Genomic DNA, 14024 nt, shown 5'->3' with positions numbered 1-14024 from the left:
CGAAGCTCCGCCCCTGCCCACCGGTACCTTCAGATCTGTGGCGGTCAACGCCATAGCGAGACGCTCCTCGGGCAGATCTACAAGAACTATACTGCCGGCCTGGAGTCTACGGAGAACAGTCACCGGAGCAGGGCTGCGATGCACCGTACTTCCCATCAGTCAGATGAACTCACCAGACCAGTTTGCCGTCACACGTCGAAAGAGGCCGACCATAGAAGTCAGCTACCATTGCACCGTCTCTGCCATGGAGATATTCGCAAGGATGACCGGCCCTCAGGGCCTCCCCCTCCTCCGTCCACAGGCATCGCAGAAGCCAGGGAGATTCCGCAGGATGGCTGGTGTTCGGGCCACATGCGGCGCAGAAGCCGGCGGGACACGCCCGTGCGCGTCAAAACCCTCCGCCGAGGGAGCATCTCCGATTGGGGTTGCGGCGGCGGCGCCCTAGTCTAGGTCTCGAGAGGCGTGAGAGATGAGAGATGAGGGGAACGGATGGGGTCGCGGTATGTGTGCGGACCACAAAATTTAGCCATATATGGGAAACAACCCTGTAACTGCATGCGGGAAAGGTGGCACGGTGGACCCGTTTACCCCGTTAAACATTTTCAAAATTCCCAAAAACCTAACACAAAAAAAGTTACGGGGCTTTCAAGATCTAGAGGCAAAAAAATCAAAAAAAGGTTTTGAAATTTTTTTAATTTTTTTTTTCAAAAAATGATACGTAATATGACCGGGAAGTTTGAAATATTTTTCAAAATTTCATTATAGTCATGAACATGAACAAAGACCTAGACATCAACAAGGTATAATAGGATTGATATGCTAGATATATCAACAAGTGCCTGTGAAGTGAGTTGTTGCTGGGGTTGGATAGAACTTTGAAGTTAAGCGTGCTTGGGCTGGAGTAGTGTGAGGATGGGTGACCTTTTGGGAAGTTTGACCACGGAGTGCGATTTGACCTGAGATTAAGCATATTGACCCGAGATTAAGACATATTGACCTGAGATTAAGGAAAAAACGAAAAAAGATTTGAAAATTTTTGAAAAAAAATAAAAAAAATCTGAAAAAAAAATTGAAAAAAAATTCTTACTAATGGCGCACTTCTATGTGGTGCGCCATTAGTATACCAGATACTAATGGCGCACCGTGGGCCATACTAATGGCGCACTCTAATGGCGTGATGCTAGTGGCGCACCAGTAGTGCGCCATTAGTAGCGAAAATAGGTGCGCCACTAGCAGCCCTTTTTCTAGTAGTGACACACCAACATTTGTTAGCCGTGTGCGGCGCCTCCCTCCACATATTACACCATCGGTCATATTCTCGTAGTGCTTAGGCGAAGCCCTGCGCGGATCACTTCACCATCACCGTCACCATGTCGCCGTGCTAACGGAACTCATCTAATTCCTCGACGCTTTGCTGGATCAAGAGTTCGAGGGACGTCATCGAGCTGAACGTGTGCAAAACTCGGAGGTGTCGTATGTTCGGTGCTTGATCGGTCGGAACGAGAAGAAGTTCGACTACATCAACCGTGTTGTCAAACGCTTCCGCTTTCGGTCTATGAGGGTACGTAGACACACTCTCCCCCTCTCGTTGCTATGCATCTCCTAGATAGATCTTGCATGAGTGTAGGAATTTTTTTGAAATTGCATGCTACGTTTCCCAACAATCACCCGCTTCTTCCACCTTCAATCCTAATCCTCTTGCAAGTCCCCACCCCCCACCATTGTTGACCTTTTGGAGCACTCTGTGTGCCCTCGCCATTGCATTTGGTGCACAGATTTGAGTTCTCCACGGTGATACGTGGAACTGAAAGTTGAGAAGCTTATTACTCTTGGGTGTTTGGGCACCCTAGAGCTTGTTCCTCTTGGGTGCTTTGGTTCCCAAGACGGTTGGTGTTGGCAAAGCTCAATCATTGTGGTGTAATGCTTTGGAAAAGCTTTGGGAGACTCCATTAAGTTGTGGAGAGTGTGACCGCCCCAAGGGTTGCCATTTGTACATGTTAGGTGACCGCCCTTAAGGGTCCCTTAGTGGAATCATGGCATCTTGTATTGTGCGGCGCGTGAGGAGATTATGGTGGCCCTAGTGGCATTTTGGGGAGCATTGTGCCTCCACGCCACTCCAAATGGAGATTAGCATCCAAAGGGTATGAACTTCGGGATACATTGTCGTCTCCGCGAGCCTCAGTTATCTCTTACCCGAGCCCTTTTCTTATGCACCTTACTTTGTGATAGCCATAGTGTTTCATGTTATGTATCTTGCGATCACTTAGTTGTTTATCTTATTTAGCATAAGTTGTTGGTGCACATAGGTGAGCCTAGTTGCTTTAGGTTTTGTGCTTGACAAATTAAACACTAGTTTTATTCTGCATTTGTTCAAGCCTAAACTATAATTATTTTAACGCACATATCCCCCCCTCTAGACGACATCCATGATCTTTCAACATGTTTCTTTCCCTAACCAGTGGTGGCATGCAGATCTTCGATACATCCACAAACTTCTCCAGAAAGGAGCCAGGCTCTGTGGTGGCATGCAGATCTTTATTCAAAGATCTCCATAGTTGTCATCTAAGCCCACCCGAGGCACAGAGGAAACAAGATCGAACTACCCGACAATAACACCCGTCGACCAAGACCCGGGAACAACCTCGTCAGGCAACAATCGTCCCCAGGTGGCCCGCACTCATCAAGCCTTCGACAGCAAGCTATCACCTCACCCACACGTGGCGTGGCTGTTCTGCGTACGCAAAGCCTTTGAGCCACACGGCAGGTGAGCACGTGACAGAAGATGGACAAGATGCAAGGGGTGAATCGCCCCCCCCCTCACCTCGATGCATTGCGCACACCCATACAGAGGCATGGCATGCCCCACATAAATGGCATCATGGGCGGAGGTGACCAGACAGACGTACATTTCCGAAAGCTGGAAGATGACGACACTTCACCAAGCATTTAATACTTTCACCTACCTGGTCGGACCCAGGGAACTTCATTAGTGGCGAAGCTATTGTGGCACTGATGGCTCTATTATTTACACATTTTAAAGCTCGTTTGTTGCATATGTCCCATTGAACCAAATAATTATCTATTATGCATGTTTACCGGTATTTACACTTCCCTTCGTGAGAATTTCACATTTCGTGTTTTATTTGGTCTTTATTAGTTTTCTTTCTTTTCTTGTGTCTACAGATGTTTTGGAGCAACCTATGACCAAGCACGATGAAAGGACTAAGGATGGATTCAATATGGAGTCACCTAGGGACCAGACTGAGCCATTCCGGAGGTCGGAAAAAGTGACTTTTTTCAAAGTGCTCCAAATCAAGATCTAAAACCAGGAATGAATCGGCGTCATTCATACAAATCCAACATGCCAACATCAAATTCCAAGTTCGTATGAAGAAATGGCGGCTGTTTTACCGGAGGTCAGAAAAAAAACGATGTTTCATGCCACCGCAACCGGTCGTTTGGCGTGCCCGGCGATGGGATCCAGCCATTAAGGGTTGGGGGCATTGAGGAACGGCGGGGAGGAATCGCCGACGACGGGTACGGGGAGGAGAAGAGGCAGAGGAGGCGGAGTGAAAGAGGCGAATTTGATTTTTCTTTTTACTTGACCGCCGAGCGGTGGAGTGAAAATTGGGAGGTGAGCCACGGCTGGGGATAATTTATCCTCCACTAACGCCGATTGAGGATCCGTTAGATCACAGTTAAAATCAAGTTTTTACTCTTCTAATAGGTTATTGGGGATCAGTTAGAAATGACCTAAATACCCAAGCCTGATTAAAATAACAACCTGTCTACCCTATCCCTCGCGTACGTACTAATACAAAACACGCCCAGCGCCGCCGCTGTTTCAGATCTAAAAACCAGGCTGCCCGGGAGAGAGCCAAGAAAGAAAAGGATGACCGGGACGCGGAGCTAGCTTCCAGCGCCGGCAAGAACAAGCGGAGGGCCACCAACCAGCAGACGGCTGGCCGTAAATAATCCGACAAAGGTATCAGATCACCTCTCCTCTCTTTTTTCCCGTATCGGCCTCAGATCTTAGTAGTCCTCTTTTTTTCCTATATCAGCAAGTCTTCCCGATTTATCCCCAAATTAGAAATCTATTTCTGGAGTAATTGGGTAGGAATTGGGAAAGTGACATATGTACTGCCTGCGTTCAGATCCGATTCGAGGCATCCCACATCCTAGTACCAACTGAAACAGAGTATCCACCAGATCCAAGCATCCATGGCATCCCACATCCTAGTACTCACCTCACTGAAACAGAGAACCCACCAGACCAAGCGTACACCAAGATTTCAGCATCAAAACAGAGTGAGGTTTTAGTTAGAATAATTATTTCAGTCAAAACTGAAAACATGATCCCGGTAGACAAATTAGAATGGCAATTACCCCCTCCATCCAAAAATACTTGTCCTAGAAATGGTTGTATCTAGACTTATTTTAGTTATAGATACATCCATTTTATCCATTTCTAAGACAAGTATTTCCGGACGGAGGGAGTACTTCACTAGAGCTTATAACGGTATTGACCACAACTCCCTAGAATGCGTTGTAGAACAACACTGACGCGCATGTTTTTGCGGTACTTCCAGACAGCTTCCCGAATTCACCTTGTAACTTTCCAAATCACTAGTAGCATTACCCTGAACAGGATCGTACTCTTGATGTTAACAGTCAGGGCCTGATGGAAGATAGGCAACATAAACATATATTGTTGATGGACAGGTACAGTATCACGCACATGCGTTCAGGGTACAGTACTTGTGTGGTAATTTGTTCATTTAAGGGAGCCTCACCTCCAATCCTGATTTATCGGTGTCATTGACCACTTGCTTCACAGATGTAGAACAGTTTTGGAGTTCCCGGTTCATACGAGGCACTTGTATTGGTGTAGGAAGAGAACAATAAGATTACCCAATTACAGGAGTACAGGGTAGAGAACAGCTGCTAGAACTTCCAGCATTAATTTCAGCTTCAGAACATAGGCTTGAACTCTTTCCTCTACAGAAGGGGTCAATAGTGTGTCTATCTTGACTCCCATGTCCCCCTACAGATGAAAAATGTAAGAAATGAGCACACACATTTGACAATTATGCACAGATATTCAATATGTATACCAGTGCTAAAACATGACTTCAGACAGCGTCCCACAATCACCGGGTTAAATTATCAGGGCATGTACAATGGTGCTATCTTAGGAGTGCCACGTAGGATAAACGTTGAGGTGGAGAGAGAAATCATAAGAAAAGGTTTGTCTTCTCTTATTTAAGATATGATCTCTTGGCAGAATATATCTCACCATGATTTTAGGAATAGCTAGTTATTGAAGATAAAGCTAAGAGATAACCCATTGTAGACATACTTTTATTGTCATCTCCAAACTACCAAGGCTTAAGAAAGACTGTCTTATCAACCACTGTATTTGCTTAGGTTACTGGAATGTACTGAGTTCACAAGCACACATGCAACAGTCACAGTATCTGGAGGGAGCTTTAGTAAACAAAGAAACACAATCTCTGGGCAAGTTAAAGTAGATTCCTTGCCTCCTCGCTAGTGATGGTCCATCTTCCTATCTTTCGTAGATTCACTGCATACTTCACATTACAATCCTATATTTCGTAGCATGTTTACTATTTCCAACATTTCAAGTACACTTGTTGCGAGTCTGCTTGAGTGATCTTGCGCCATGAGCCCTCGAACTGCTATTAAACATTAGCACTCAATGGTCCTAGAGTTCTTGGTATGCTATTAAACTGGTTTTGTCTAGGAGCTAGCTGGCTTGGTGGCACATGGCTAGTATGAAAAAGCAGCGATGGCATGGGGACCAGCCAGGCTGCATTAGCTTTCTTTTTATTGGGGGAGGGGGTGAGGTCCAGCAAGCAGGGCCATGGGCTTTAGAACTGGGCGAGCCATTTGGAACATTGGGGGAAGATGAATTTTGTGTTGGTTGCAGAGAAAGGACCCGCAAAACATTAGGGAATGGATCACCTTTCACCTGTGTAGTTCTGATGAGATGACAGAATGTTTAGATCTGTTGAGTTTGCCTTTACAGATGTCATAATGACCGGTGTAACTCTATGTTGGTCTTCTCACGGTACCAAGGTTCACCTTTCACCTATGGAGAAGCACCTCTGACTGGAGCTTGGAAACTGTGAAGTCCAATGCATGGACTTGCACTATGCTTGCCACTGAACCAACAGGCTGATAGATTTACTGTACACAACTCCCTGAGGTTGGGTGGGGTGTTTGCACTTGGCACAACTCCCTGAGGTTGGGTGGGGTGTTTGCACTTGGAAGTTCTGCTGGCCTTTTGGGTTTAGCTGGTTGGGTGGGGAGTCTGCCCTTGGAGGTTTGCGGCCAAATAACATTACCAGGTTGAGGAAATTGTGGGTCCAATGATGCTCCAGGAGGGGGACATGATCCATTTATAATGGAATTCTGTTAGGGGGTGCATTTCGAGGTTCTGCTGGCCTAAGAAGTTTTAGCCGGTTAGGTTGGGTGTTTGCACTTAGAAGGAGGTGGCGGCCTAACAATATTACCAGGTTGGGGTAATTGTGGGTCCACTGATGCTCCAGGAGGGGCCCATGCAGTGTTCAAGAAAGCGTTTTTAAGTGTCGCTTAAGCGTTGAGCGACAGCTAAACGCTTTGCTTTTGGCCTAGGCGCAACTTTTAGCATTGAGAGGAAAAAAGCATGATTTAGCAATCGGTTAAGCGCTAAGCGCTGGCTGAGCGTTCGCTGCGCGCGCTTAAGCGGCAGAAGAGTGAAGAAGGCGGGCCCAAAGGTTAGACGGGAGCTGAAATAGCCCACAAGCGGGAGGGGAAAGGGGGGGTATAAGGCCTGGCCCAAAAGGGCCTGTTCGGCTAGGGTTGCTAGGTTTCCAGGAGGGGAAAGAAGAGAGCATTGTGGCGGCTGTTTCTGCTCTGCATCCAGCAGCGGCTCCTCTGCCGTTCTTCCTCCTCGGCAGCAGCTACTGGATCTGGACACCGGCAGCTCCTCCTCCTCCTCCTGGACACCCACTACTACCAGCTCAGCTCCTCATCCTGGCTGCTGCTGCAGCTGCTGCTTGGCTGCTGCTATTTATCTTATATGCTCATTCTAATACAATATTATGCACTTTTGCTTGCTGTGTGAACCAATGGATCTTATCCTTATGTGTTATTTACCTATTTGTTATGGTGTGTGAACCACTGAACCTCAACATTATATGCTATTTCAGATTTTCAGTTACTTATGTCTATGTTACATGTTTTCTTCTGCATATTATTGAAAACAGCCAAATTCTGTCCAATTTATAAAAAAACGCTTAATCCGGGTTAAGCTGCGGTTAAGCGGCCATTGCTCTAAGTTGTGGCCTTCCGCTCTGCTTACGCTTACCGCTTTCTTGAACATTGGGCCCATGATCCATTTATAACTGGACTCTGTTAACGAGGACCTAATGCCTAACTGTTGATACCCAAAAAAACTCATGCATAATTAAATATAAAAAAGCTTTTATTGGAAATACTTGTGTATGTATATGATCAAAGCTGTTATTCTAACATATAAATGTTTACTTTTTCAACAGGTTAAAATCTAGGAGGACCATGTCAGCATCCGTCATAAAGCCGAAGGCTAGTGCATAGGAGATGCCTGAATCAATCCGACTAGATTTCCATAATTGCAAAAAAAAAATCTTAAGTAGCGAGTAGGAGAACAATCTGTAATGCATAAGCACATTGGTTATTAGCCGAACTGGGTATGGGACAGGTTTGTGGCTATTTCAAATGAGCTATGGATAAACTTTGGTGTGGATAATCTGGCTTGTTTCTGTTATGTGATTGTGAAGTGTGGAATCCCTCAGCTTTTCGTTGTTGATTGCATAGTGTGGAATCACTCTTTTGCATTAACTCAACATCTGTCACTTGCTTTAGAGCATCTACTAATGATGCAGGTGCTTTCTAAAATTGTGTGTGAAGTACAACCAACGAAGCAAACATTGTGGAAGGAAATTCAACAAAGATATGATCATACCTCCTTTGGTTGCAGTAATTATGCAGATGACTGGATGGCAGAACGCCATCACACCTCATGCATGCATGCATAAGAACATTGTGTTAGGATCACCACATGCACATATTATGCAGATGACTGGAAGGGAGAACGCCATCACACCTCATGCATGCATGCAGAAGAACATTGTGTTAGGATCACCACGTAGATATGGTTTTAGATAAAAAGTGAGAAGCATAGGTCAATGTTTCTGCATACAGTATGAGTTTTAGTACTTCTATTAATTGGTTTTGTTATCAATCGGGTAGTAGAACTGCAATCAAGGCATTATTTGCATTTACCACAGAAGAATGTGGCAAAAAATGGAAAATATAAATGCTATAAAGAACCAAGACAGAGGTAAATATTTGCACCGTAGATGCACTATTTGCTCTAAGAAGATCTAGACTACAACAGTTAAGATTAACCATGTGTAGAGATGTATAACGTACCCAACTATATCTAGGAGTTGAACATGGAGGTAGTATAACATATACAACTATACATAGTATCTAGCCAAATGCAGGCTTAATTTGATTAGTTAACAGCAAGGAGATGGTATTGGTGTCAATACCTGAAAAGCTAGAAATATAATTCCCAAGTACTCAAAACTACAACCAGCTCTCCTGAATTTTTATTTTTTTATGTAATGAGTACAAAATCACGTATATAACACAAACCACAAATATATGGAGCATAGTACGATGGCAACACTTCCATTTTGTGAGAAGAGAAAACATAATATCGTAATGAAGGACAAAATAAAAAAAACAAATATCATCAACCCAGAGAAAACACATGAAGTAAGATAACAGAAAACCTACATATTTATTAATAGAGAATAAATAGGTACCCAAAATCTTAAATTATTAAGAGATAAGAAGTACAAAAGTTTATTTCGAAATGACACACAATAATAGGCATGTAACACCAACACGACTTAACTATCAATTATACCAACTCCAATTGCATTTTGCAACTATGAAGAAGGATAGAAACGTGAAACATGTCCGACAATTTTTTTTAATAACAAACACTGTATTTTCAAAGATAATTTTAAAATAGCAACACAATTATGTGGATAGTTCTAGTTATGTTTCTACTAGTTACGAGAGTAAGAAATAATCAAGGTCAGGCCATCAATTTATACTAATTTTTTACTTACAAATATTAGAATTGTATAGCATGATCTCCAAAAGCTTATTTTTGTAATGTTGTAGAATCGTATGCATATAACAAAAAAAGAGCTTAAATAAGAATGAGAAACATTAGAAATTTAATAATGATGATGATGATACAATGAACACCCAATTACATGGTTAATTATGTTAGTTACCTTTACACACAAACATTTCAATTTATCTTGTAAAAACAATGTAATTCTCTACAAGTAACTTCACTTATCCATAAAATCATTCATCATCCACGGTTTGTCCAGACTCCTCGAAGCAAAATATCATTCTCAGCCCCTTAGTGGTGGCAACAATAGCAACACATTTGTGTTCCATTTGTTTAATGCTTTTTGCTATATATGCCAGTTCCATTGTTAATGCTACAGCCTTATGTTGTACAAAATATAGAACATAAAGAAAAAAATTCAAATGTCAAGCTTTGCAAATTTGACCAAGTTTGCAGAGAAAAATATCTACATCTACAATGTCAACATGTTAAATTCATGATATACAATGTGAAAAATATTTTCATATTATATTTATTTTGTATTGTTGATGCTGGTATTTTTCGGTTATAAACTTGGCCAAACATTGCAAAGTTTGACTTAAGAAAAGATATGTATGTACTTATATTTTGAAACAGTAAAAAGTCAACATGTTAAATTCATGATTTTGAGAAGTATACTAAAGTTTCAATGACAAACATTTGAATTGTATATCATAAATTGCAAAACATTTTTAAAATACCATAAAAGCGTAGACTTGTACCAAATACAACTAAATGTTTATAATTATTCTACTACCCACTCAATTACATAGTTAATTCTGCTAGTTCATCTAGATAAGACACGAATATGTTGAAGACACCATATTGCCATACGATACTCTCAACTGCAACCCTTCACATATCTAAACCTTGTGCTATTTTATCGCAATCAATCTCCTCAGGCAACAGCCTTACTGGTGCTTACTGTTAGAGCTACGCCACACTACAGCAAATCAAGAGCTTCGCCTTCTAAAGTGTTATTGTTATTGTGCTGTTACCTTCTTCACCTGTTGTATTTTTTTTTGTTGCGCCTCGCATGCACTCACACACTCTCCACACTCACTCGCACACACTCGCCGTACGCGCTCGCGCTCTTCCATTCTTCTTATTTTCTAGGTTGATTGTGACCTTCGCCTCTCCTCTCTATCTCGCGCATCTACTCTCTCCTCACCGCACTGGCCACCATTGTCTGAGAGAAGGTGTTGTCTCATCTGCACAACTTCCGAGTAGCAATCCAGGCAGCATCACCAGCTAAGAGAACTCCGTTGGATGGGTGTTTTAGCAGGGAAACAGACGATTACTACTATGAGTTACGTACATTTACTATTGGTTTCCTTTATTTAGTCTCGTTTCAAGATTGATTCCGTGTATTGGTCATTATACTAATAAATGGTTCTCGTTTGTATTTTACAAAACTCACCACCACTCTCTCACTCGCGCGCTCATACGGCACCAGCACGCAGCCACACTCACTCTCTCTCTCTCCTCTCCGCGCTACTCTCTCTACACTCACTTCTCGCACTGCACTCTTCCATTAGGAAAATGCATAGTTATATTGTGTTTGCTCAAGGTTCATAACCACAAAGTCATGCTGCTTTCTGGAGATTAGTTAGAAAAATACGACTGCAGCTCCTGCGGCAGATAGTCGGCATCAGGAGTTGAAATAGAGCCATATTGTTTTTTTGGAGTTCGTGCACCTGTGAGTTGTGTTCGGTCGCTCGACTTAAATTTACGTCAAGGTCGTTGTTATTCGCGGCAATATTAATGCCACGGGCTTGACCTTCGCGTATGATATTCGCATTTTGACTTAATGGGATCGCACCTACCTCAGCGCAGAGACGATTGCTTTGTCTCGTAAGTAATTTGCTTGCCATAATTTTTGTTCCTTCAGGTCTTGGGTGTCGGCGAGGCTTCGGTCGCAAGTGGCGGCAATTTGTTGTTTTGGTCTTGTTTAAATCTTTGTTTTGACATAGGTAGTTTGAGTGTGAGGGCTTGTCTTTTATGCTTAAAGCGCCGAGGTCTGTTTCTTGGATTTTATTATTTTTTTTTCTGTTTGTTTTTTTGTGTTGTTTACATGATTCATGCTGACGGTCGAATATTTTTGAGATGGTGGTGTTGTTGGCTATGGGTGCAGTGTATTTTGCAGTGGTCAGAGGAGGCAAGGGTCGGAGGCATGATCTGGGCGACACAGCGGCAGCATCCCGACGGCCAGGGCCAGAACTGGCCGGTGTGGAGGCCGGAGCCTGGAAGGAAGGGCCGAAGGGAGGATGGCGCCATGGCGAGGTCGCGAGAAGGCAGGCAGAGCCGTGGAGCAGGCAGCAGGAAGCGTGTATTTAGCGGCGAGGAGGCTGTGCGATCTCCGCGGGGAAGGGCCGAAGATGGGACTTGGGAGCCTGGAAGGGGGATGGGCGCTGGCTCTCCGACGCGAGATCTGAGCTGCGCGAGTTGCTGGTGGCGGCGTAGCCGGCTGGCAGTTGCTGCTCCTAGTGGCGTGCCAAACCTCGAGACTTGGATCGATCGTAACTAGGCCGAGTAGGCTACGAAGCAAAGGATAGGTATAAAAAATAATCACGAGATTCCTGGGCGGGTCATGGCCCGGTTCAGCCGCAACGAAGCTCCGCCCCTGCCCACCGGTACCTTCAGATCTGTGGCGGTCAACGCCATAGCGGGACGCTCCTCGGGCAGATCTACAAGAACTATACTGCCAGCCTGGAGTCTACGGAGAACAGTCACTGGAGCAGGGCTGCGATGCACCGTACTTCCCATCAGTCAGATCAACTCACCAGACCAGTTTGCCGTCACACGTCTAAAGAGGCCGACCATAGAAGTCAGCTACCATTGCACCGTCTCTGCCATGGAGATATTCGCAAGGATGACCGGCGCTCAGGGCCTCCCCCTCCTCCGTCCACAGGCGTCGCAGAAGCCAGGGAGATTCCGCAGGATGGCCGGTGTTCGGGCCACACGCGGCGCAGAAGCCGGCGGGACACGCCCGTGCGCGTCAAAACCCTCCGCCGAGGGAGCATCTCCGGTTGGGGTTGCGGCGGCGGCGCCCTAGTCTAGGTCTCGAGAGGCGTGAGAGATGAGGGGAACGGACGGGGTCGCGGTATGTGTGTGGACCATAAAATTTAGCCATATACGGGAAACAATCATGTAACTGCATGCGGGAAAGGTGGCACGGTGGACCCGTGCACCTGCCCCATGGGATTTCAAAACGGTTGGTCTGGGTTTGTAGAGCCGGACCGTATGCACCGAGTCTACCTACTGGACGCGTTTGTGGGGTATAAGAGGATGACATAACACTAACTTTGAAGTTAGTGACGGCGTGACTGTAGAAAGTGTATGTGTCATCCTTTATCGAGTGTATGTGTCATCCTTTATCGAGAGCGACAGGTCATCCTTCCGATCTTTTTACATATATACACGTTTTTACATATTATCTTTACCAAGCATGTTGAAATAGTTCTCAGCAAGCTTATCTGTCAGCTACTACAAGGCTGATTGTTCTCAACACGGCTGGATGGTGGCAAACAATGTACAATCTGTTTTACATACAATTTTGCTCATCTCTTACATCATAATATGATACTCCCTCCGTCTCATAATGTAAAATGTTTTTTTAACACTTACACGGAAAAGATACTCAACTCTTAAGGCATTTTAGCGCGCGCAGGACGTTTTCCCGCGCTCCAGCAGAGGCGGGAAGCTAGCAAGCGTGGGAAAAGGCGGGAGCTCTCGCGCTAGATTTGGCGCACCGCGTCCAGCGCGCCTATAAAATTGCAGCGCCCTCTGCCGCTCTCTCGTTGCTCCCTCTACCGCTTTCTCTCCTCGCCGCCACCATGCCACCATGCCGCCGTGCCGCCGGGGAGCTTCGGGCTACCGCGGCGTCCGCGTGCGTCCGTCCGGCACCTACTCCGCCGAGATTCGATCCGGGGACGTGCGCCTTGGCCTCGGAACCTTCGACACCGCCCAGGAGGGCGCCCGCGCGTACGACACCGCGGCGTGGCGCCTCCGGCGGTCCCGTTGGGACATGAACTCCCCGGACGTGGCAACGCGGGAGCGGGCGCAAGAGTTGGCGCCTCCCCCGCGGCTTATCATCGCGAGAACCGGTGGCGGGAGCGCCGTCTCAGCCTGGCTGAGATGGACGAGGAAGCCATGACGATGTGGCGCCAACGCTTCCCGCAAGACGTCATCAACGAGCAACAGTTCTTCGCCGAGAGGAGGGCGGAGAGGGAGGAAAGGAGGGAGGAGCGAGCAGCCTATCGCGAGGACAAGCGAACACAGAAGGCGGGCGCTAAATTCAACATCGCGCTAGGAGATGCATCGTCCTGGGACTCCAACGACGAGCGGTTCCTTGACGCCTACGCTCAGACGTCGGAGGAGGACATCACCAAGGCAGAATCCGAGTCGGAGAATGACGGGTAGTAGTAGTTTTTCATTTTATCTATCTATCATAGGATAAAGCTATGAACTATCTATGCACTATTTTATATCATAGGAGCAGGCTATGTGACGGAACTATCTCACATTTGTACTATCGAAGCCAAATGTGTATCGAATTGTAGTTAAAAAAAGATGAAATATAGCGTGCCTCCTGGAGCGGCTCGGGCGCGCTTTTATTTTGCGGCGGCCGCTGAAGCTAGCGCACCACGCGCGCAAAAGCTAGCTCACCCGGCGTTGTATTCTGATTTTTAGCACGCCGCGCCTTGGGCGGCTTTTGGGGATGCTCTTAGGCATGTGTGGTCAGATTGAGAAAAGAAAATTACACTTGAACAACTGCAAC

The 14024-nt window shown here is 45.6% G+C and overlaps 1 long non-coding RNA gene across 1 annotated transcript; it reads left to right on the top strand.

Moving 5' to 3' along the window:
* The first annotated feature begins 3711 nt into the window (after positions 1 to 3711).
* Positions 3712 to 7837, top strand: LOC125556064. Its single transcript, XR_007304986.1, has 2 exons — positions 3712 to 3985; positions 7563 to 7837. It is a non-coding gene; the product is annotated as an uncharacterized LOC125556064 (long non-coding RNA).
* The last annotated feature ends 6187 nt before the right edge of the window (positions 7838 to 14024 follow it).

The sequence above is a fragment of the Triticum urartu genome, chromosome 5, assembly GCF_003073215.2.
Source record: "Triticum urartu cultivar G1812 chromosome 5, Tu2.1, whole genome shotgun sequence".
NCBI classification, from domain to species: Eukaryota; Viridiplantae; Streptophyta; class Magnoliopsida; order Poales; family Poaceae; genus Triticum; species Triticum urartu.
Note: the sequence above shows the minus strand (reverse complement) of the source record. Positions and strands in the feature narration are given on the sequence as shown.